The 25,586-nt window shown below is 38.0% G+C and overlaps 1 protein-coding gene and 1 non-coding gene across 18 annotated transcripts in view; both read right to left on the bottom strand.

Moving 5' to 3' along the window:
• The window catches only part of MACROD2 (mono-ADP ribosylhydrolase 2), a 911,164-nt gene that overhangs the window by 485,442 nt on the left and 400,136 nt on the right, over window positions 1–25,586 (bottom strand). The window lies entirely within an intron of this gene.
• Window positions 17,334–17,521, bottom strand: LOC142055850 (U2 spliceosomal RNA). Its single transcript, XR_012660093.1, has one exon. It is a non-coding gene; the product is annotated as a U2 spliceosomal RNA (small nuclear RNA).

Raw genomic sequence — 25,586 nt, 5'->3', positions numbered from 1 at the left:
TTTCAAACCTGTCTTACATAGCTATCCTAACAGTTCATGCTACTTCACAGTGGAGAAGGAGTTGGGTAGAACCATACTTTACTACCTTGCACAAAATAATCATGAAATGGGGGCATACACTATAATAACATTAATGTATTAAATGTCTTTTAACATCCAAAACAAAAAAAATCCACACAAACCTCCCCACTTCCCCTGCCAAACGCCTGCAATTTCATCAGCAGGTAACAGGCTGAAGTACAGAATATATAATAAAGTGCATGTAGCAGGTACGTTTCAGGAATTTTACCAATATGAACATTTATGACTGTTACTTTACCCCAAAATTCTCCAAGATCAAAGAGTGGCGTTAAAGCACAAGTGATAGCCAAGCCAACAGCTGTATGGATAAAATATGATCACCTACCCTCCTGATCTTTAAAAAAGGTCATGGGGTGCTATTTTCATACTAAGGAGTTCTAGATGAGCATAAGTTCATTGTAAAGCTGACCTTCAAGCACTGAGTTTCTTCGCAGTGACTGTTAACTGTGCAGAAAAAAAGTAACTTAGGGGTGACATGGGGATTTTTTTTTTTTTAATCTCCAGGCTTTCCTTCAGTGACATTGTGAATGTTAAATATTGGGAAAAGCTGCTGTCAGAAGATTCTGCTCATTGGAATTCCACACATCAAAACCAGGAGCTTTCTGGAACTATGGAAACTTACTCACAAATTCAAAAACAAGCATACAATATCACAGATGAAAGACTGCTGACTTCTGTGTAGTTACAACTACTAATTTACTTAGCATATTCTCTCTTTCCGAGATCTCCTTGCAGATGTTCATTGCAAATGATCCAAGGCAACATGCACATGCTTGAGGCAAGCACAGCACATTTGAACTAAGGAATCACTTTTAGGAAGAGGTGAAAAAGAATCTGAACTAAAGAGAAAAATATGAACATCTCCTGGCTCTAAAGTGTTCAAAATATATGCACTGATTTTGTAGTTTCTACAAAAGCTAAATTAAAATAAGCATGCTTAAAATAAGAAGGATTAACACGTAAAGAAATCATGCCCTTGTTTTAGAAATAAGGGCAAATGTCAGCCAGTGAACTTATACATGTTATTTTGTCCTTGTCACATTTGCATTACACTGTTCAGAGTTCAAATTTACATTGGGAAATAATATTAAATATAGGTATGTGCAACTGTGAAATGGTGGAACAGTTATGGAAGCTAGTCTACAGAAAGTGGATTAAGAGCATCTTGATAAAAAGCCCAGATTAGAGGAATATGGGGGGGGGGGGGAATGGGGACACTAGGGAGTCACCTGGGAGCACACTCTTTTCTTGCAGATTCTAGTCAAAGGCTTGGAGACCTCCATGCAGATAGCTCAGTAAAACTGCACTGAGGCCCACTGGGACCAGGGAACTCATGTTGTGAAATGGGACTGGGAAGTGGTCAGGTCAATGGAGCGGGACTTATTGAGCTACAGTTGGTAGACTTCACTGATCCACAACGGGTTGAAGGATGCTGTTTTCTGACACTCTCTCAACCTCTGTGCATTCTCTTTGGATGGATAAATTAAAGTTTTGGAAAGAGAGTTTGGTTTAATTTTGCTTCTGTGAGCTACAATTCAGAGACTCAAGAGGCAAAGTAATTAATAATTGAGATTTCTAAGGCTTGAAATCTCTTTGAATTTTGCTCATTTTATACTGTATAATTCACCTTTTTCCCCCAAATAAAAACAGTTTGTGCCTTCTTGCTTCCAGCTAATCCTATCTCTCTGTTAACAGGAATGAAACGTGAAATTAAACATAGTGAATTGGATATTAAGAGTTTGAAAATCTGGGCATGCTTCAGGTAGAGTTTGATACTGATCATTTTATTTATATGTAATTCACAGAAATCTTTAGAAGAAACAGCTGTTACTGTTAATGACACCTCACAAGAAAAAGACATGTATATGCCACCATATGCATAGACACACTCCACAGCCTTCATGCATGTCTCATGGTGAAGACTTACTAACATAAAGGCACTGATGCAATCAGTCATGCAGTCCTTTGTACAATATTTCTTTCCACTCTTTTCCTAAGTCTCCCACTGTTATTTCAACTGGTCAAGTTTTCAGGGAAATAGTGTCAGCTGGAGTTCTTATGTTATAACTAGACATGGAATGCACCCAGGTGCTCTCAAGTTTCCTTTGGTTTCAGTTAGTACCAGCTCAGTGTCTTTCTTCCAGCAAGAGTTACTGAGAGGCATAATCCCCAGCTTCCCTAGTTATTCACAACACCTCTCATAAATCTACCCTTTTTTCACAGCTCCTTCCTTCTGAGCACCCTGAGTTACAGGACCTCTCACTCTCCAGCAACCAGGGCTGTATGACATATGCAACATAGAGCTTTGTAAAGAGGTCCTACGGACCTCTACTTTAGATATAACAAGAGATAAAAGAATTTAGAAAAAAATAAAGCAAATATCCCTCCATCCCAAAGCCCCACTTTCTTCACTCCTGAATGTCTTCCAGACTTTAGCAGAACCCTCTGTAATGTCTTGTGGCACATGGTTTTGATTCTACATAATGCTCTCCAAATACTTCCTAACTATTTTGATTCTACCACTAATCCTGGTTTCTTTGCTCTGCTCCTATCTAAATTCCCTTTCTTCTCAAGACTCCCAGCTCTGGAGGGGAAGAGGACACAGGAATCTCAGGTATTAAGCAGAGTTCACATTTTCTTTTGTTCTAAGTAAATTATTACCAGCCATTGAGGAGATATCTGATAACAGATCAGAGGCTGACAGCTTGGCCCTGCTCTCCGAATGAGCAGCTAACACTGAACTCAGTTAAAAAGCAGTCATTCAGCCCAAATTAATTATATACAAGGCAAGGAGCAAAGAGGACAATGATCTACTAGGAGCTCCTGAAGGAAGCTTGGCTGATGTGAAAAGCAGCACTGGTAAATTTTCCCCTGACCTTGCCCTTTCTTTCTGGCCAGACCATAATTGCTAGAGTAGCAGTGCAACTAAATGCTAACTGCCTGATCAGGGCCATTGTAAATACCTAAGGGAAAGGGAAAATACAGGTTTCTAACATTTGTCCCCATGTTGACTTGCCCAAAAGTGGCAGCCCTACTCTCTCTGTGTAAAATCATGCTATAAAACCAAATTTCCAACCTGTTAAACACCATTCTCTGAAAAAAAAAAAAAATATGTGCCAACCAAACATGTCCTCAGAGGCCAATGGAAAAAAGTAGGCACCATGGGATAACTGATTCTTTCAAATTTTCGTGATACTCCTGTACCCAAAAGTGATATTGTTCAAATTTATAAAAAACCTAACACTGTAGGCTAGCTCCCCACCCAGCAGATGCTGTAGATACACATAAGATCTATTTTCATGGTATGTTTTTCACATCCACCTTTCAAAAATAATTCTCTTAAATCTCACAAATCTCGTGGAGGAATCAGGTCATTATACAGTGAGTCTACTGCCTATTGAAAATATGATTCATTCACAATATTGAGCAAACAATTGCTGTCTTATATAATTCAGAAGAAAAGAAAAAGAGGTCCACCAAGAGTTACCACCACCACCACTGTAACACACAACCTGTTTTCTCTGCAGCTGCTATGCAGGCTGTGAAGTCATCGGACAGGACATAGTTTTGCATTCACCTCTTGCACAGCCCTATGTATATTGTAGGCACACATCTAAAATAATCTAATTATTAGTAATAATTTATCAACAGCAGATAGTTAACAGCAGATGCTCAATCTCTCTCCATCATTTGGCCTGGGGGAAAATTTTCAGAATGAAACCTCGCCAATCTCCAACTTGTAAAAGCAGCTGCAAAAGCTGCCAAAAAGAGGTATTTCTGGTGCTTCATAAATTTCTGAAGTTTTTATGTGTTTTCCTTTGCTAACTTCTCTTTCTTTTAGCAGATCGTCTTTACTTTCCTCCCTACTTCTACCCTTCAATGCAGTTTCACTGTTTATTTCTCCCTTTCAAGTGTCACATTTCCTTTCAACTACTGTGCGTCTTCATTATCCATTTTCTCCTCCCTTTCTCTTCTCTCTCCCGTATCCAAACTGGAACTAGTCTGATATTTATTGATATCAACTGTTCATGGATTTTACCACAAACTTTTACTAATTTCACTCACCCCAGGCTACTACAGGAGATTATAAACGCATCCCCATGTATTTCTACATTACCAAACAAAGGTGGTCTTTAGGCATTACCAAAATAAACTCTATTAGCAACAATTAAACCTGGTTGAATCAAATCCCACTACATTAGGTTACACCATAGATTTGCTTAAATCATACATGCTAAAGAGTGACTAAATTTTCATTGCTTTTACTGATTTAAAGCCTTACACTATTTAAAATGCCATTGAGGAAAAAAAACCCCACAAACACATTTCTGAGGTTAAATACTGCAGTTAAACCAGTAAACCAAATAAAAAGTTAGCATTTTAAAGGCCTGCAGATAGGACTAGATCTATCCAGTCTGTATAAACGTTAAAAAGTGGAGCTCAATTCAGATCTAACATTAAGTTGTATTCATCTGTGAGTCACCTGAGTTGTCTTTAATTTACAACCAGAAGGTCTGGAGATTGAAAGAGGTAAAATAACTGAACAGAAAGGTTCACTAGGACATAGATTAGGATCTTACACTTTCAAACCTGTTTCTGTTGGCTGCAGCTCTGTCTGATCACTGCTGAGCCTGAGCACTTGCCCACTTTACATTTTTAGCATCCTAAAGCTATTTAAAATGGAATTCTTTACTCAAGCTGCTTCTCAGCCTCGTACATTGTAAGTAGCAGGTTTCTGGGCTAGGATATTTCTCCCTCCCCAGCCAACCCCCACCCCACCAGTGCTGAAAAATGAGGTGACAGTAATGAATTAAATGATACTCTTGTTCAAGTGCTCCTATTTTTCAGGACTATAGTTCTATTTCTGAGTAGTCCTGGGTAATATTTTCTGCAATTCCCCGCTTATGCTCTGTGGAATGTTATCCTGCTGTAAGCTACTTGCTCGAGGAGCCTTTGCTCCTCTGCGCAAGCCATTGGCATGATAGGTCACTGGATGCTGGGAAGAAAGCAGTTCTTGGTGGAGAGCTTTGCCTTTCCTATCTCGCTGAAGGACACTGCAGAGTGGATGCATTTCAGAAACATCTCTGCCCCTTAGGCACAGCAAAGCAGAGATAAAAATCAAGAACAAGAAAAGCTTCTTTTGGATTTTGTGTTTGTTTGTCTGGGACATTGGATTTTTTCATGCAAACCAATGAGAAAACCTGCAGTAAGGATCATCCCTTGTTTTCAGGATGGTTCCCGTGCTGGCCCTTGGCCAGCCTAATATCACCATGCTTTCCACATGAGGCAAAAAGCAAGGCTGTAGTCTAGACTTATAGCGATGACATTCCTGATGTGTATAAGACCAAAAGAAATGAACTATAAAAACTGTAGAAGTAAAACTTATCGTTTGCTCAGTTGTGTGCGTGGCCATACAAAGGATACAATGTACAGTTTTCCATATCTTATATTCTTTATTCAGATGAGCTGATCATAAAATGAGGATTCACCCTTAGAAAAGAGCAGCAATACTTTAGGAGTTAACAGCTTAGTGGAAGAAGTTTATAAAAGAAAAGTCTAAATGTAGCCTGCAATATATAATATGAAAACTGACAAAGAGATGGTAGCAATATACCATCAAATCCTTTGCTAAAGCAAATGAAAATGTCACCTGGGCAGATAACATCTGGATATGTGCTACCTCAATTTAGTCAAAATCCCAATGTAAACAAGTCTACTGATAGCAGAAGGGCAGTTAAACATTCCACTAGCTTTGGATAATTGAAATCATCTTCCTTTTCTAAAAAAATAACAAACCTTCCAAATACCAAACTCTGAGGAAAAAACTGACAGTTATTGGAAGGATTCCATTAAAATTTCAGTTTTTCACTTTGCAGGCAAAAATCTCTGCAAACAATATGTTTGTTTATACACAACAGAAATTGCCATAGCTCTCAAATGGCTTAATACTTGTAAATTCTACAATATACAGTATAAGGATTGTATATAATATAAACACAATAGATTTTGATTTCATTTATTTGAGATACATGTTCTGCTAATTCTATAATGGTACCATTATTTCCAGTCATATCAATATTATAAGAAAATGTGAAAGAAGATGTATTTGTAGCTGTGTAACATGGAGTTTCTTTAACATACTCACACCACTTAGCAAGAATCCTCAAAAAAAATGGTAGCAGTCACTCTGGGAATGGCAACAATGCAGCAAGGGAATTCAGTCTCAAACAGATTTCATTTAAAGGCTGTGGAGGATCAGTGGAAATGTATCAAACTACACCAACCTAATTATATATTGGAATAGTCATTCAGTCAACCCCTATGACAATTTACTGCACTTGTATATATTATCACTGATAATTAAGTTTTGACAGTAACCTGAGACATCTGCAACAAGTACCATCAAAGCCACTGAATACAGAATAGCATTAAGTAAATACTTCTTTTGTCCAGGGCTAACAACTTAATATAGTTCTGGAGTAGATGTCACATTAGAAATACCTGTAATCATATACAAATCAACTTTCATGCCTATTGCTTTAATCCACATGAAATGGAATAATCTATACATCCTAGCAGTATCCAAGCCATTTTTATGCAACAAAGCTGAAGCCTGTACAGGAGGTCAAAGACAAACACCGAAGAGCACTAACAAGGTTAGGAAGAACTAGGAGGTTATGAGAAGAAAAAAAAATCCATGGGTGCCCCAGCAAATCCTAATGGAAACTGTCTAATTAAAAAATAAATTCTAAAAATTCTAAAATTCTATGTTCCTGTAGCTAAAACAGCTAAAAAGCTCATTTTTAAAAATAGGTCAAGTGTCTCATCTCCATGCAACAGAGACAGAAGCAAGTATTAAACTGGTTGATTTAAAAAGAAAGGGGTTATCAGAACATTTATTTGCACACAGTTATGCAGAAAAAAACACCTCAACTGAAATTCAGCACAGCTATATTACGTTGAGCAGAATACACAAGTAAACCTGGTAAACAACAGAGACTACTTGAAAATAAGCTATGATGTTTCCAAAATAAGGAAATCAAAGAGGAAACCACATTAAAAAAGTTAAAACATGCAAAACTGAAAAGCTTCCTCACTAAAAACTATCTAGTTTACATGAAAATAAAAACCTTACACAGTGCATGCAGTGTTCCTTGCCAACTTCATTTGAACATATACCACATGCTGACTGAGAGATCAACTGACTTAACTCTCATGTACTGCAGAAGGTAAAAGAAATAAGAACTAGCTTTCTGGTTAGGGCTGGGGATGAATTTCAAAATATGGAACCCCTGAATTGATCTGCACAGTAAAAATCATATTCCAGTGCCATTTAATAATGAAGGAAACCGGAAGAGATTATCTGACTTTTCTTGAGCACACTATGCCACACTATTTGTGGACAGCATCTTCATAAGTGCAAAGATACAGGGATTTAAAATGCAAGACAGTCACTGAGACAGCCTCAAATTAACCATTTTGAAGGTGTTATTCTATTGCCTTGCACTTTCTATAAACACAGCCTGGACACATTCTGTATTACTGTATCGATTAGATATGGGTGCGTTAACAGTGCTGCATTAGACATGAATGACATAGTTCCATCAATTTTGTGCTTAGATCCCATTTTTCTAATACTCTCTAATGTTGGGATGCTTAAATGTTATCATTCTAAGCACAAACGGATACACAGAAAGAGGTCCCAAAGTGTATATTTCAATCATGCATACTCCTGCTACATTTTGGCAAGGTATGGCTCATCAGCTACCGTGTACCATGGCTATACTTGGGGAAGGTTTTGTTAATTTTAAATTACTTTTCTTCTACTGAAGAAAATAAAACTCATTCTAAAGTTATTTGATTGTCCAAAATTGTACTGTCTATTTAAAAAGGAATGGCTTATTTCTGCTGGAACATAAGTTTCCAAATAGAAAAACTGAAACTGAAAACAATAGCTCAGAATTATCTGATTAGTAGATCTATCGATCTCCTGAATCAAGTCTGAGAAAGAGAACATGTGCAGAGTCCAGGCTTTGTATCAGATATTACAATTCAAATCTTTAAATTACATTAGTGTGTGCATTCATTCCTAGTTTCATGTTAATACAAAGGCATGTTGGGATAGTTAACCTGCTGCATCATGTTGTAATTCAGCCAGCCAACAAAGACTCATTTAAGTGGCACCCACAAAACAGACCTGCAATGTGACCCTCTAAGGGCTCTATTTTTGGAAAATGCTCAGTGTCCTCTTTTGAATGTGAAAAAAATACTTCGAAATGTCACCTCAATGACAGGCTTCCAGCTTGGAGATTCAACACTCCAGCATTGGAATGTCAGATCTCACCAGCAGACATTCCTCTCCTCCCTCCCCAGATTCTTCCAGGAAAAAACCAAACCGAAACACATGTCATATCTGAGATATATCAGTCTGGAGGATATGTGTGTACCACAGAACTCATTAATATATCTCTACGATATTCTTCAACAGTTGCACTGCTCCATTTCAGAAATAATATTTCTGGAAGGTATTATGTTAAACTGAGATCCCCTGAGCAATGCATTGAAGGTAATCACCAGTACATCTGTTTCTGTCATATTTAAATTCATAGCCTAATTCAATTGCAAATAATTAGCTATTTATCACCATGAAGTTCACATTGTAAAATTAGGAAGGACCAACATGATTCTAATCATTTAACAAAAGATACAGGCCTTAAAAGGAGGAAAGGGGAGAAAAACAACATAAACCCCAGCAATCAATCCCCCAGTCAATCAAACACAATAATTTCAGCTTGCCCATCCTACCCCTGCACAACCCAGATTCCTTTGGTTTTTTCACAGACTTACAGAATATATTGCCGTACATATCAGTTAAGTCCATCTTTCATTTTTATAGCTTGAAGAGGGGAATTATTTAGTCAAAATAACATGAGACAACAGCTCTTGTAATACTGTTGTGGCCTCGGTTTCTAGCACCTAATTCGGAACATTACTATAACTCAAAAACTTTTTTCACTTGCAAGGACATCTTAATTACCCCGCACATGACATCAATGTTTTTGGAAGATAAAGTCTGTAATTAACTTGTTGCCAAACAATATTTTTACTGTCCCTGAAGGTCAGTTCTCGTATAAAGACATAAGGACACTTAACTTTAGGAGATGTGTATTTTAACTGCCGTCACAAATTAACGAAGTGGTCATCCATTATCTATAATAGCAGCAATGCAGACTATGAAAGCATTCCAAGCACCATAAAACGGCTACGTTAAAATAAACCTCTATTGAGGCTTGCAACAAATAAGTACAACTAGAGAGACAGTGCTTGACCCATTGTAACAGGATTTGTTAGAAATTCCACTTAATCTCAGTAGTTAGTCAGTAGTGGGAGAATTTGCTCAAGACAGTCTAACCAGATTGCCTCTGTACTACAGAAATCTGTCTTTGCTGATTGCCCTTGTTAGGAGAAATTAAACCTTGGAACTGTTTTTAAAGATTTTACCAAAACAACTGTAAGGACTCTTTGCCTTGTTTAGTTCTGAGTTTACATTAGAACTTTGCACACACCAGTTCGACTAAGAAACCTGTGCTGTGCAAAGGGCAGAGGTGGGGGTGGGGTATCGGTATAGCAAGAGGTTTCATTAGCCCTGCAAAGCTTGAAGGGCAGCTTAGCACCTCTGGTGCAATTCCTACGCCTCAGGAGCTCACTGTTCCAGCCAAATGAGAAGGTAACCATGTTTGAATAAAGATCTCCTATATTATGTCAATTAGTTGTATACATGAGCTAGGACTGGTACAAAGATGACATACAAAGAATTTAAAAAAGGGACATTTTTGATAAAGAAATATATGTAAAGTACTTCTATGCTCTTGTGCCCAGTGTTACGCAGTGTCTGACTTACATCCTAATTATTATTCTGTATTTCAACAGGAAACCTAACAGACACTTGCCCCTCACTTTGCCTTACACTCTTGCTTACAGTCAGAGACCAATGGAAGGAATGGAGGGCAAAGAAAAGCAGTTAAGAAAATAATGGAGGAATAAAATATACTTTCTCCAACAAGACACACTCTTCTCATCCTAAGCTCACAGCACACACTCTTTCACACAGAGGAACAGGTAACAACTGAGAATGTGTTTTCCTCAGAGGGCTGGACTATATGGGAACTACTTGTGAAGAAATGGCATATGGAGAACCTAAACATGGGAAACAGGAAAGAGTGAAAAAAGTAAACAGGAAAAAGAAATTCAGATGAGAAAAAAGGAAACATTGAAATTATGAATATTCAATTAAGGAAGAGAAAGAGTCAACTACAGAAGGGAAAAATATTAAGAATTTAGAAAAGGGAAGAAATGAGAAAATAGGAATGCCAAAATCACTGAACATAAGAACTGGAGGAGGAAGGGGAGTCTGGAGACGTTCACATACAGGTGTGGCCATCAGCATGGCAGGGAACTAATGAACAAATAAGTTCTTTTGGCATACTGCAGTCCATTAAAGAAGATAATTGGTATTTGTACCGTTCATGCAAAAGTAGTTGATTCATGGTATCTGTTAGTTGAAAAACTCATGTCAGCACTTAAGATAAAGAGATAGCTTGTTTGTGTTGAAACATGGACTATTTGCTGTTTTTCCGTTGAGAATAGATTAGATTTCAAATTCCCCCACTTGGTTACCACAAGCATTTCCATCAGCTGGAAACACTTTTCAATGCATCTTGCCAACTTTTGACCCATGCTAGTTTCTTTTGGAAGGTGAAACCAGTCAGGATCTGGCATGGATAAGCAATTCTCCACTGAGAGCATGTCAAACAGACACACAGCCTTCCCCGAGCCAGAATGCAGCAAATGTGTATCTCTTGAGAACGGACAATCAGAGCTGTTCATATGGAAGCAAATAACAAGAACCTATGTCCCTCTGCAGTTTCTTTTGTAGATGAGCGTGGGCATGTGCTATTCATTTTCTGAAATAATATCAGAGTGTGCTGTTTATACACTGCCTATAGACCATCTAATTTAAAGAATGTAGCATATTAAAGCAATTGAAAAAGGCATTTGTTTCTGCAGCACAAAATTGAGAATCTGATTAGCAGACAAAATAATTGACATACTGTTACATTATACAAATTTGCCTGAATACTATGGTACAATAAGCCATTATATTATAAGAGAAGACTTCAGCTAACCTCAGCCCAGAAACATTCAGCCTTATTCCTTCACTACTGTCAATTATCCCTCTGAAGTGCCAGCCAGCTACAAGTTGATTTTTGACTGAGCTCTCCCCTTTGTATGTGAAACGAAAGAAAAAGATCTGCTGCTACGGCTGGCTGGCAGCTTGTGGTACCTGATACCATTGCAGTATTGTATTTAAAATACAGCAGATGGAAGTATACCTAAGTCCTTCCTCATGTTCTTCCCATCATTCCCCTTCACCATCCATCTGCACTTTTTTTTTTTTTTTAAAACAGGTCATCACAATTCCAGCTTTGACGCCTCCTTAATTTCCCAGATGATCTGCTGACTTCCTTGTGGTTTGCAGGAACGAAAGCTTCCTGCAGGCTGGTTGCACCCAGCAGAGATACAGATGCCTTGTTGCAGCAGAAGGAAGAAAATCAGAGCTGAAGTCATTATCCTCCTCACCACCACCACTCTCCACCCTCTGTGTAAACTTTCTGACAGCATTCCCCCCATTATCTTCTAGAGTGTCAAGTAAAATGAAAAGGTTAAACTTGAAGGTTTCTACATGGCCTTTGGGTTAGATATCCACTTCCTTAAAAAAAAAGCTGTACATACAGCAAAATATTTCTAATATCACAGAAACATTAAGGTGCAAGGACTCAACTTGCTACCTTAGTTGAATTACATGCAAAGTCTAACACTGCTCTTCAGAAAAATACTTAGTACTTGCTTTCCAGACTGACTACTGGAATCCAATTTCAGAACCAAAATCTTGTTCCAGTATCCAACAAAATGTCACAGGTGCAAATCCCCACACTTTGAAACACCATACTCCTCTATGTCGCTCTTCATTCAGAAATACAGGGACACTAAAACTGGAACAGGTAAGTATTCTTAACTTTGATCTGGTCAAGGTTTCTCTTTTTATTTTCTATATTTAGCACGTCCCTGCTCAATCCTCTCTCCTTTCACATACCCACATTTCCTTTTCCTGCTCTAATGGCGGCTATTTGGACAATCAAGCAGACAGTAAGAAGTACAGACATAGGGCCGTGAAACCCTCGAACTAAAAAACCTGCTGTAAATCATACTCAGGGGGTTCACAGGCTACCACTCAGTTTCACTTGCAGCAAGAGCCATAGGTAAAGCTTCATGTGGGAAAAAAAAAAAAAAAAAAAAAGGTGTTGTTACTGAATATTCAGCTTCCAGGTGCCAGCAAATGTCCACTGGATGATGGGTTGCCCTGCAGACTCTCTCCGCATGCAGTCACTCATGACTCACCAGTGGTTTGTTCCCCCAGGCTGAAGCCTACTGAATTGAGTAACTTTTAAAGTAGATTGTAAGTCTTTGCAAACCATCAGCTTTTAGGCTTTCAGTCTTTTACAGTTCATCCAGAGGTACTGGGTCAAAATACATGAGCCTCGGTTTTGCATTAATAACATAAATAAACAAAAAAACTTGTTAGCTACAATTCATCTCTTTGTCTAGAAACAAGTAAATGTCAGTACTGTCAGGAAAGGTAAACATTTATGAGCAAGCTCCAGCAATATTTATTCCTCATAACATCTGCTTGAAGATACCATTCAAAAGCATTTTTAAAAGATTCAGCACTTGATTTTCCATCAACCTCATTGAGATTGTATTGCAGAGAATTGATACAAAAGGAGGTTTTTGTAGAAACACACACCTTTACATTCAATATTGTTCTATGAAAGCATTTTGCAATTAGCTTAATTTTAAGGCAGAAAACTTATTATAAAGAAAATGACAGAGGATGACTGGAATATGCATAGAAAGCAATTGTGTTTAAACACATGTAGACATCAAGTCAACCATTGTCTACAACTCAATGGAAAGTTCACATGCAGTTCCCTGTCATCTTAACTGATTTTTTAAAACACTGCCAGTCTTAACATTTCCACTGTGTGAATTTTTGTTCTCCCCTCAAAGAGAAACAAGGAAACCACCCAAATTTCCAGCATGTACAGTGTAAGTAAGCAATTCATATCATGGTCCCACTGACAAAACCTCTGAATATGTCCTCCCCATGAGTGATGCTCACTGAGGGAACCCCGAACTGAGAGTCACTTAAGGATGCTTCATTTACAATATGATGTTCATCTTTATTTGTTCAAGTCACAGCATGGATAAAGTAGTAAACCAGGCAGGGCACAGTGCACAGCGACCACCTTCCTGTCTCATGAGAAAAAGCTTTAAAATGAGGAAAGAGCTGTTATACTAATGCAATCTAAGTTAATATTAACAATAATAGAATATTATACCTTTGGGCATTTTGAACATGGAATTCAGCAGTTTATTTAAAGAATCATGTAAAAGCTCCAGAAAAAATAGGCACTGACACTATTTTTTTTAGTGTATGAATGAGTTCTGCATGTAGATACCTAGTGTCTTGCCATGTCATGACTGCAGAACAGCAGCAGATACTTATCAGCTCAGCCTTAATTAATTTACTCCCAAATGAGTACAGCATTTAGAAGGAAATAAACTGTAATCTTATCCTGGAAGACCATTTCACACGAACCGAACGGGACAAACTGTTACCTTATCTGATTTGTATCTATTCCCTAATCATGCAGAGACTTACCATAAAGGAATTTAAAATAATTCTAAAAATACCCAGCTCTTTTGCACATAAATACTGCATCTTCCTCACTGGATAAAATCCTTCTGAGGGAAATAGCGAAGCTGCTGAAGGCTTGTTTTTCTTACATCTCACATGGACATGCCGCAAACACTGATATCACTGTTACATCGAGTTTTAAAACACCTATGTGGAAATATCTGTAAGTTCAGTAGCATTCTATTGCTTCTGTTCTGCTCTTTTAGTGTTTTAATTATGTTACTTCACATAGCAGAACAAAGTTTGACATGACATAAGTACTGAATCTTACAAATCATCACTCTGACAAAGTGCATTCCCTTGAGGAGAGATAATACAGGTCATATGAAAGTCCCCATTTTAGCTTAAAACCTTCTCAAACAATCCTAATTGTTTTCAGAAAGTCTACGGCAGGATTACTCTCTGTCTGAGGCACAGGAGGAGTGAGTTATATTTACATGTTAGATCATTTTTATTTGTTTTGTATTGTGATGGAGTTTTTTTTTTAATGAAAATAAAAAATTAAATGAAACATGAATTCAACATTAATTAAACAGTACTGACTCTGGAACAAAAGCATTGTGCTGGAGATGTACAGTTACCATTGTGCTAGAGATGTGCAATCCTTATAGTTTTTCTTCATCTCTTCAAAACATTTTACTAAGGAAATGGCCAATGCTATAACACAAAGACCAGTGTACAGCACATAAGCACCAAAAAAATAGCTTCACAATAATATCCAGTGACTCAGAATGTCAGAAGCTTACACAGGCTTTACAAATTACAAAGCTTATCACGTTGCAATAAATTCCACCAAACTAATTTCTTAGAATTCTAATTGTGGCTTTTTAAATGGCAAAATCAAGACACCATAGGTATCACTCTCTAAAGGGAATTCAGCAATCTGGTCTAATTGTTAATTGACTAATGAAAGTTAATTTTTAAGTCACGCAGCAGAAATTTCACACTTGCATGACATAATTTCCACAGTAACACAGGCTTATGCTTTGCATCTGATAGGGATGAACACAGACACAGGCTGATATCAAACGCTATGATAGCAACAGGCACACGAAGTCATCAGCAAAGGTTCAGACAGTAACCACAGCAATGCCTTCTTAAAAGAGCTACTAAGAGAAGGAAGTGGAAGTCTGCGATTCTTAAAAGAAATCTGTCCAACTCTTCCCATTGCTCTTTCGTGTTCCTTCAATTTGTGTATCAAGGATATGTCACTGAGCCCCTCTCCAAGGATGAACATGTCCCCTGTCCACTGAGGAGTGGCCACTGCAGTGGATGCTTAGTTTTGTAAACGTATTCCCATGCATTATAGCAACACTCTGTATTATCTCTTCTGTGTTTTCACTCTACTTACGAAGGGAAGACTTGGCTATTGCCAACATCTCTACTTTTCACCCATGGCACTGTGAAAAGGACTTCGACATACTAAGACTCAAGCACAGCAAAAGGCAGTTAAATGTCTCCAAAGGCTGTCTATGGAAGGCACAGCACATTAGTGCCCTTAGAGTCACATAGACCACCTGGCTTTAGGGTACAGGACCACTCAGACACGGGGGAGGTGGACAGGAGTGAAGGCAGAGAGATTCTATTACTTTTGGATAGAAAAAAGAAAGCCTGCAGTCCTATTGCTACAGACAAGTGACCCACAAATCCTCCCTTGCTCTGCCCCAGGAGATACTCTTCAAAAGAACTAGCATATATGTGCTGACCTAGGGGTAACGAAGACAATTCTTGAATGCCAGCCTGTGTCACTGGTTTAAGTAGCCTGTGGGGTCCTGAGCTGCCCATACCTCACCTGGGTGAGTATAACTCACACTAAATTAATTTTCTCAGAGAGAGAAAAGAGAGAATCAATATTTATTCCAAGATCAAAATGCTTTTCGCTTAAAGAACTCAGCAGTCAAGAAAAATTAGGAAAAATCATTTTGTTCCCATGACAAACAAAAGCTTCCTTGCCAGTAGACACTGTGTACTGACAATAACCTGTAAGCATCGTAGCACGCATAGTAATAAGATGGTATTTTGCTGCACTGGATTTCTTATCTTGTAGACACTATTTTTTGGTTCTAAACAGAAATTTTAAAGAATCAAAGTATTGTACTTTCCATTAAATAGCAACATCAAAATAGTCACAAGTAACAATTAATCCCGCCCCCCCGAACATCAGCTTTTTTTAACATGTCCTAATTTAAAAACTGAGGACATAAATAATGACTAAGAAATCACCAACCAATTCAAAATGCAAGGAACCGGAAGTCTGGGGTTTTTTTTGGAAACATTGTATTTTATTGCAATTTGGTGGTACCAAGCTACCACCAAAAACGTCACACCAAATTAATTTTATTTTTATTAAACATGGCAGGTCAAAAAAAAAAAAAAAAACAACTGAAGGTGTCTTGGTAATGAGACTTCAGTCAAGGTCACTAATTTACAATGACAGATTCTTCCTTTCTGTGTTACCTCATATACTTAGAAAGAAATCCTTGAAGGGTCAAATTCTTATGTTATCTAGAAATTATTTTGATCACTATCTGAACTGTATTCATTTTGCTTCTAACACAACCTCCAGTTTTCACCCTGTCACATCAACTTGGCGTTTAGTGGCTTGATTTTGTTTCAAAAGATGTCACAAACCATGTTTGTCATCACCTGCTGCATTATATAGACCTCAGTGGTAACTATGTCACAGGACAAGTAAGACCACCTTTTGTTAGTCACCCACTGACTGTGACACGTATACACAGTTCTGGACCCACAGTTTATAAAATGGCATAAGCTGGTATTTAATAATTCAGAAATGTTTGAGTGAACACCAGCTCTCCATAGTTTTTGGCATATTTCTGAATTTATTTTAAACACTTGTGACAGCGGTGTTTCCTCAAAGGTATCAATCACATATTTGTCTTTCCAACAGTCTTTAATCAAACCAAATCAAATCCTGTATGTACCATTTCACCAGGATGCAGTATGTTTCTTCTCTTTTGGGTTTTGTGGTTATTTCTGATAGCTATTTTATCTCCTTTTTCAGCAAAATAGCACTTGTAAGAGCGGTCAGTGAAAATACACAGCAACAGTGATGCAATAACTTGCTCTTCAACAAGGATGAGACTGAGTATAGGTTCCCTGTATCTAGTAGGTACAAAATAATGCCCCGTCCTGAAGGTGACCATCTGATGTTGTAATACTGGTCATTACAAAATGGATATTAATATGTATTCAGAAGACAGTGGAAACAGGATTAAAATGCAATCATAAGTGCTATATTATTTTATTTTTACAGGGATTTTATTGAGGCTCAGGAAAACCCCCGAGCTGAAAATAGGTGGAGATTAAGAGAATACTTTAGAGGAGCATGATCTCTGCTTGCTCTGTTCCTGCTCTTCCCTTCGGACTCATTTATGGACTTTTTTTTTTATTATTTTTATTTTCAGCAATATTCTGGGCACAAATTCAGGGCACAGCAATAGCCAGCTTCGTGTATGGAGAGGATGGCGCAAGCTCCTAGTACATTTCCCAGTCCCCAAACTCATTTAATATAAAATCCTCAAGCTGAGGACATAACAGATATTATACTGATAAAAACATATGCTTCATGCGATCTTTGCCAAAAGGTCAAGAAACAAACACGAGTCAGCAGACTCCATGGTTTCTTGGTCTGGTTCAGTGAGCACACTGAGATGGAATCATTGTAAGATTTTGACACCACAGTGGCAACAGTTATGTAGCTTTATCACTCAGATTTATTTTACGAAGCTGCAAACAGATTACAGACCCCAAATAACTCACTCCAGGATTTCAATGAGCTCATGATTTTGCACACACAGTATCTGTTCCAGGACAGGAACTTGAGAAATCTAACAATGCCATGTCCAGCCTCCCAAAATATTCCAGTCTGGGTCTGATTACTTCCTCTATGGTAAACTAAATAAAAAGAGAAAACTCCCAACAACCTTCCCTCTAACCTCCTGCTGCTCCCCTGCCCCCACCCCGAACACTTAAGCAATCTTCTGGTTTCTGAGTCTTTATGGGGTTATTTTAGAACCTTGTCCCCATGGATTAAAGAGCAATGCATCTCCCCTGCAGAAAGTATTTCACAAAATTCTAAAAAGTTGAAGGACTTTTTAATAAATAACATAATAAGGACAGAACTACAGACTGCAGTGCATTTTCTTAATGCTTGCTGGACTCATTACAGCGTCTTACATGCTAATTCAAGTCTTGCCAAAGCATGATTTTAAATTACTCTGTATCAAATTCCACAATAAAAAATAACATAAAACATAAACACACAGAGAACAATAAGACAATAGTGCTAAAGCTTAAAAAAATAATCCCTGTGCATAGAAACTAAAAATGACTTTTGAAGTTAATGAGAAATAACAAAAGGCAATTTGAGTAACTTGGAACATGACCGCAATTTCTTAAAAACTCTTTTGATTTTCAAGATCCCTGTAAACAAGGTTTCCTGTTATATTTTCAATCACTCATTATCATCACTAACTATTTACAAGACTAGAACAGCAGGTCAAAAGTAAGAGGAAATGTATTGTCACAGCAGAAGTACCCAGCTAATACACTGATCCTGGTATTCCAAGCTGCGCAAGGCAGCCAGCCAACTATAAAGTGATTGTTTTACTTTCAGTACAGAATATTCAGTGAATCGGTATCAGCAATTCTACTGGATTTTAATGAGTTAAAATATTTTAATATAATAGCTTTGTTCTTTACTTTAATCACCTTTCCCTAAGGCTCTGAACAATGTTTAAGCATGTGCTTAATTTGCTGTTGAAGTCAACAGAACTTTCAGTGAATACTGGAAGTTAAACATGTGCTTAATGAGATTTACTGTATTAGAATGCATGAAAACCAATGTGAGCAGAATCAAAGCCCAGAGACATTAGTCAAGTCCACCCTGAGTTTTACTAAAGATACAGGGCCTCCAAAATGAGAATGAAAATTTTATAATTATCATGACACGTCCACCGTACATCTGTATTTCTGAAATACTTATATAGCAAAACACACACCAGACTTTATAGGTTTTTAAAGTAGGAGCTTGAAAAAAACGCTTGAAGTTACCGTAAGATATTAAGTGGAAACTTTTGTGGAATTTTTTTTGGTATCAGTAGTTCAGCGATACCCTTTGACAGGAGGCAACTGTTGATTTGTTTCACATTTCCTCCAAAAAGAAAAGTGCAATTAAAATGGTTTGACTGGGGTCAGGAGATGGAGTTAACATACATATTTCAGCTGTGTTCCTCTGTGAAAAAGAAGGAATGTAATCCAATATTAGTATCTCACTTCCTCCATCACTCAGGCAAGCTGCGTAATCCTCTCAAACCTGCACAGGAACATCCGCATTACACCAGATGACATTTATTCTCAGATTAAATTAAGTTACCTGCACGTCTTTAAGCCCCCTTTTTATTACTAAAGACTACCATTTTTTCCTAGTGTAGGGGAGTTTAGTTTAACAAATAACAATGCAATGATCTTTGAACTTTGATTGTAGCAAATAAAATATAAAACTGTTTACTATTTTGTGTGCCATTTAAATGGCTTAAGTGAACACTTAGTTGAATTACAACTAATAAATATTTTCTTTGACAGTAAATATTAACAAAAAGGTTTTGACCCAAAAGAAAAAATTTTCAGATTTCACACTTACTATAATTGTTCAAATCTGACTTACCTGACAATATTTTAATTCTTTCTCTTCTAGCTTACATGGAGGATCTCCTTCTGACATTGAATGTCAGAGACACTTTTTTTTCTTTCTGCCCAGAAAAACTAACAGTGTATTGGAGGAATGCTTAGCAACTTCTCCTAAGAATATACTGTCACCAATCCTTTCTCTAATATGCTGTCAAAATCAGCAAATCTGTTAAAGACAATATTTTGCAAAGTTAAATTTTGAACATAACGATTCTTACTTCAACATGGCAGTCATTAGCCTGGAAGGAGTTAATCTTCCTTACTCTTTTTAAAAGTAAAAAAGTCTAGGAACAGCTGTCACTCAGGTGATGAATACAAGCTGCCAGCCTTTTAAACAGCAGGTACAGCATTTGAGATCTGAATTAATTAGCATTCCAAAAGCCTAACCACCACTTGATAACTCCACAAGATAATTTTGTCCCTTCCTGCAAATTAATACTGCTATTAAGATGAGCAAGGACACACTGCAGATAATAATTGTACCCATTAAACAAAGTTTCACAAATAACAAAATAGAGGTTCTAGCCAGGAATGCATCAAGTCAATATAACATTGCTGCAAATAACATGCATGAATTCACATACAAAACATATACAATATGAATGCCTGTCTAAATGCATGAAATGTTTTCTGCATATGAGCGCAGACTTCTCAAAAGTTCAAGTTTCTAAACGTTTAAATAGTGGCTTTGTCTGGAAAGCATTCGGGCTACTTCCATACAAGAGCCCTTTTTAATGTATGCATGGACACTGAAATGACAAATCAGCAAGGCCTGGGAGATCATACTTAAATTGTCTTAAAAAACAAGGCCTCCACCAAATGCTGTCTCAGAACTGCATCAAAGTCTAAACAACCCAGTGTGAAAAACCTTCCTGCTGTATATATTATTTCATTTAAATGGCTAGCATATTTTAAAAAGCACAAAAATGATTGATGTCAGAATTTAATGATGTTTTATAAGCGGCCATCTGTCAGCAGTCAAGGAGTAAAAAAGAAGCACATTATTATTTCCCAAAAGATCAGAAATATTGATGCTAATTAAAAGGCACATTATCATTATTTCAAGGCAATGTCTAAACACTAATCAGACTTAAAGTCCAGCAAAGGGGAGGGGGATGGATAAGAGTATTCCCCAAATGGGTCATTTGAGTCGGTAATCTCTAAACTCGTGTTATGATTGTGTACAGATCGGACCTTGGCAAGTAGCAGATAACTGCTGACTGGGCGGGCAAGCAATCAAACCCTGACCTGATGTATGAAAAGATTATTTATTTTTAACTGAAGTCTTCAGGAGAAATCTTTGGTACATTTTTACAAAGAATTGCAAAAGAAGAGAACTATGCTAAACATGGCATTTCACTAATTATTTTTTTTCCAATTTCCCATATGCAGCATTTCAAAACAAAAGTGCCCAGACATATGAATAATTGCACCATACTAAGCTGTGACACACCAGGTATTTTTAGCAGAGAAAAGGATTGATGTCACGTACAAATAAGGGACTTGCATGGCTAGCTATGACTGAAACCCACACCCAAAGGAACAAAATCCATGAGCATGGTGTCTGTGAAGTGTTTTTGACTATTTGGGCCTTTAAGAACTCCCTTCTGGGGTTCAGGGCTGCTTTGGTTCCTCACGCTGAGTGCTACAGAGGAAAAAAGTACATAAAGGTAGGTGGTTCAGTCTGCTGCTAATGTTTGCCTTGAGGTCTGCCTTCAACATTAATAGTCAGTTTATTACCTTTCAAAATATGGTATTATTGACATTTTCATAATTCATCTTGATCAGAACCTCTTTTAAGCAAACACAGCTCTACTAACCTCAAAATCCATGCTTGAACAGAATTAATGTTTGGACAGAAGCAGCCAGCAGCCTGTAATGTGCTTTTTGTCATAGTATGTAAAAACGCTGACAAGACTCTTGGCAGTTATTGCTTGCAGAGAGGCAAAGTTACAGGCCACTGGCAAATGTTTCCCTGCCCTTGGAATACAAGAAATGTGTAAGTAAGATACGAGTGATCCTACCTCCCACGTCATGGAAGCTATACGTACAGTCCCGGGTATAGCAATACTCTATAAGTCTTGCTCATCAGTTTACCAACTTTACGAGGCCTGTTGAACAGTTCTGTGGTGCCTGAGGAAAGGGGCGGGTGAGTGGTGCAGAATACTCCAGTGGTGAAGATAGGCGAGGCACAAACACAAAGTAAAAGTCATACTTCGAAAATAGGAGAAAATAGGGATGGGAGAATCACGTTGAAAGTATGGAAGAATGGCAAACAAAGTTTCACAGCCATTGCTGCAGGAAAGCACAGCTGCCCGGGCAATTGAGGCCCAGGGGCATGAGTACCAATACATACTTAAGACCAGCCATATTTCCACTGTATTTTTAACAGCGAAGTTTTTCACCTGTAAGTGCTGCTATCAAATTACCATCTCCACAGTGCAAAGCCACCCCTAGTCTTCCTCCTCAGGTCAAGGAACCCATTCATCACTGTGAAGTGAAGCATATTTCTATTTTTACTTGTCATTTTCAAACCATCGCTTCACACAGGTGTGACCTCTGATCCTGATTTTCCTTCCAACACTCCCTTGCCATACCCTCAGAGTCTTCTATTATCTCCTCCCTAAGAAATAATAAAAAACTTAAGAAAGATGTCCCTGGTTTTGATTACCCTATTCCAATCTAACTCCTTGATCTTCAGCATAAACACTTCAATCATTCTGGCATTTTCATTGACTCAAATTAAATGCAGAGCCAGTAATTATTTCACAATCCGTATGCCCTTTCATACACAGGTCTTCTGCCTTGCACAATGACAATGTATTACCTCCTAGATCCTTAAAAGATTCAGATACTTCAGAAACGCTTTGGATATGAATCTGACACGGGGGGACTCTTAAGTAAACGTTGTGAGGCTTACCTGGTACTAATTATTAGCAATTACAGGGCTTTTATAATGTTGAGCTCCAACGCTCAAACATGATGCGAGCCATACAACCATACAATCATTCCACTGATTAACAGGTTCCTCAGGGTGATCACAAGCGCTGGGTGCAAGATCCCTTGTATTTTGCAGCTTGCTGAATGTAAATTCAGTGGAGCTGATGCCAAAAGGGAAATTCACAGTACTGCGTAGGTACATTTGAGACAGGAGGTTTAGACAGACACAAAGATGAAAAAACACCACCAGTTTCCAGTTTTACTTACGCTATTTACTTCCATATTTGCTTTCCATTTGTTTTAAACTGTCACTGAATTCTTTATTCTTTGCGCTTCACAGATTTGCCTTCTGACTCTGTGCAACTGTTGTACATTGTATAGCTGTCAGAGCAGAAGTGGAATGTATTAAAAGCTGGATAATTGTAAGTTGGGCGTATGGCACTAAGGAGAATGTAGGAGTTAGTGAGAAGAAGGGGGTTTCGTTTCGATTTTTTCAAGAGACCGGATATGACTAAAGCTTTTTCTGGTGGGCAAAGAAAATATCCTTTGTTTCTCTGATTTTCCACAATTTGAGAAGTTGCCTCTTTTTTTTTTTTTTGGCGGGGGGGGGGGGGGGCGGGGGGGGGCATGCGGGGGAGAAAAAGAGAGGAAGGAAAGTGTAACTTTAATTCTAATATATATGAAAGATAATAAACCTTCCTTCTTGTTCTTTTCTGTCCCAAGAAAATCTGTTCTCAAACAGCATTCATTACATCAAGTTTTTTTGCAAAAATAGTAGAGAAATGAGCTAGCTGCTGTGTAAACATGTCAGACTTCATAGCTCACATGCATTGAAATGACTAGCACAGTTCACTTCTCTAAGGTATTGCTTCAAGCTTATTACTGACTCAAGACAAGAACACAACTCCGGTCACAGTGAGTTTCTGAGTATTTTCTCTGCAGCTGCAGGGTATAGAGGGTTTTCTGTTTGTTTTGCTCTTTTTCCCCTCTTTTTCATATGAAACCTCAGATTCTGAAGTACAGTTTGGCAGCACCAGACTGAATTCATTGCCAGTTTCCTAGGGTACAGAATCTTTAATAACACAAAGCCCTTACTATCTTCCTGCCCAATAAATAATAAAACTTTTGCACCACAACCTTCCTTAAAAATATGACTACTACTTGTTTTCATTGCTTGGTTGTGGCTAATCCTTCCTGTCAATGGGGTTTCATCCGTAACAAGTCTGCCTGTGACATGTTAGGTCCCAATGCATCTTTTAACAAATCCCCCATGCACAGCATGGTTCAGAGTGCACAGGTTGCAAAAGGGACCACGGAGACAGAGCCTCTCTTCTCTAATGGGATCAGAAAGGCTGTGCTTTCACATGGAAGACGCTCATCAAATGAGAGGACGGGAGAGACAGTGCGCTGCCAGGCAAGTCTAGGCTTACGTGTTGCATTTTAGGTGCACAGCACAACAGAGCATTTGTGCTATTTGTATTCCTGAACATCTCCTCTGTCGGGTTGAATTACTGGTCACGTGTTTATTGCTGTCATGCTGGGAAGCTGACCCAGGCAATGTTTGCTTCATACTCAGTAATTTTAAACAGTTTTTTTCTAGGCTTTGAGGGCTAGCATTGTACAACTCGCTCTCTAGAACTGGTCCTTCCCTTTCTCCTCCCCTCCTCTCTCCCTGCTTCAATTTTATGCTTGTTCACTTTGCCCAACATATCAAAAGAAAACACACGGGGCAGTAAAAAATGGACATTTTTGCCAAGACTGAAATATCAGAGGCTTCCCTTGGTTTTGCAGAATGAACAAAGGGAATAAACTCAAAGGGAATTGCTCTCCTCACTTTTTTCTTTTTAAAACCTGCCTGCCCATCTATTGACAGCAGCCTACATCTCATGTGCAGTTGTGGAGAGGAGGAAGGTGACAGACACTAGTGTGCTCTCCTGCTTCCTGCGGCACCCTCTCCAACCTCTCTTGCAAAATGCTATTACACTGTGTGGCCAATTTTTCCACTTTCTCAGGGAAACAGCTCAATCTTAATCTCATTGACAGGGACATGAAAAGTGTGCTTAAATTCACTACAGGAACCCTTGATACTTAGGAGGCGTCATTTCTTCCAGTTATCTGGAATTTTAAACCAGTGCCCACACAGTGCTCTGGACTTCTCTGAAATCCTCTGTCAAGCCAAGAGTTTCAGTTCACTCAATGAGCAAAGTACTGCAAAAGTTGCTCTTGATGGCTGGCAAACTATTAATAACAGAGATCACAATGGCCATGTAATATTACTGGTATTCCAGTTTCATCTTTTGAGATGGCTGAGAAAAAGAATATGCCTGTGGCTGTGTAAGCAAACACGCACATTCTCTACTGGAGTGAAACCATGTAACCAAGGGCACTTTGAAAAGGAGATGTCTATATATTCTGTCCTTAGATCAATTAGATGGTGCAGCGGAACCAGCATAGCTAAGCACAGTGTCAATGTTAGCTCACATGCTGCATCATTTTATATCTCACCAAATAAAAATTATAAAAACCATCTATCTATAGTAACTTTTCAAATAATTCTATTACTTACATCATGTCCTAGTTATTGAATGTTTTAATCAGTTGAGACATCTGAAGTACACTCTATAAAATGTCACCTTGGTCTTTCTGCTGAAATGCTGGTTATTGCAAAACCTCCACAGGAAATTTAAACTTACGTAAATACTGTTGCAGACAGTACAGAAAAATTCATACATACAAGTCTCTTAATAGTATTTCCTATATACAAAAATCCCAAATGAACCAGTAGCATTCATTAAAAAGGTGCATTAATGGGCAGTAATTTCTTCACATGGACTCTATACACCTTCAAATACTTGCAAGATAAATAGTTTGCTTTTGTGTAATAAGGAATGACAAAATTTTAGTTTTGATGAAACACTTTGACCTAATTTTCATTATATCAATGCTTGTACCAAGCACAGATGGGAAGTAGTATGAATTTATTTTATGTTCCCTTTCATATGTTTGTAGCAAAATAAACTCAGATTTATTGTAT

This window comes from Phalacrocorax aristotelis, chromosome 3 (assembly GCF_949628215.1).
Source record: "Phalacrocorax aristotelis chromosome 3, bGulAri2.1, whole genome shotgun sequence".
Taxonomy (NCBI): Eukaryota; Metazoa; Chordata; class Aves; order Suliformes; family Phalacrocoracidae; genus Phalacrocorax; species Phalacrocorax aristotelis.
The sequence above is the reverse complement of the archived record's forward strand: the minus strand, read 5'-3'. Positions and strand labels throughout refer to the sequence as shown.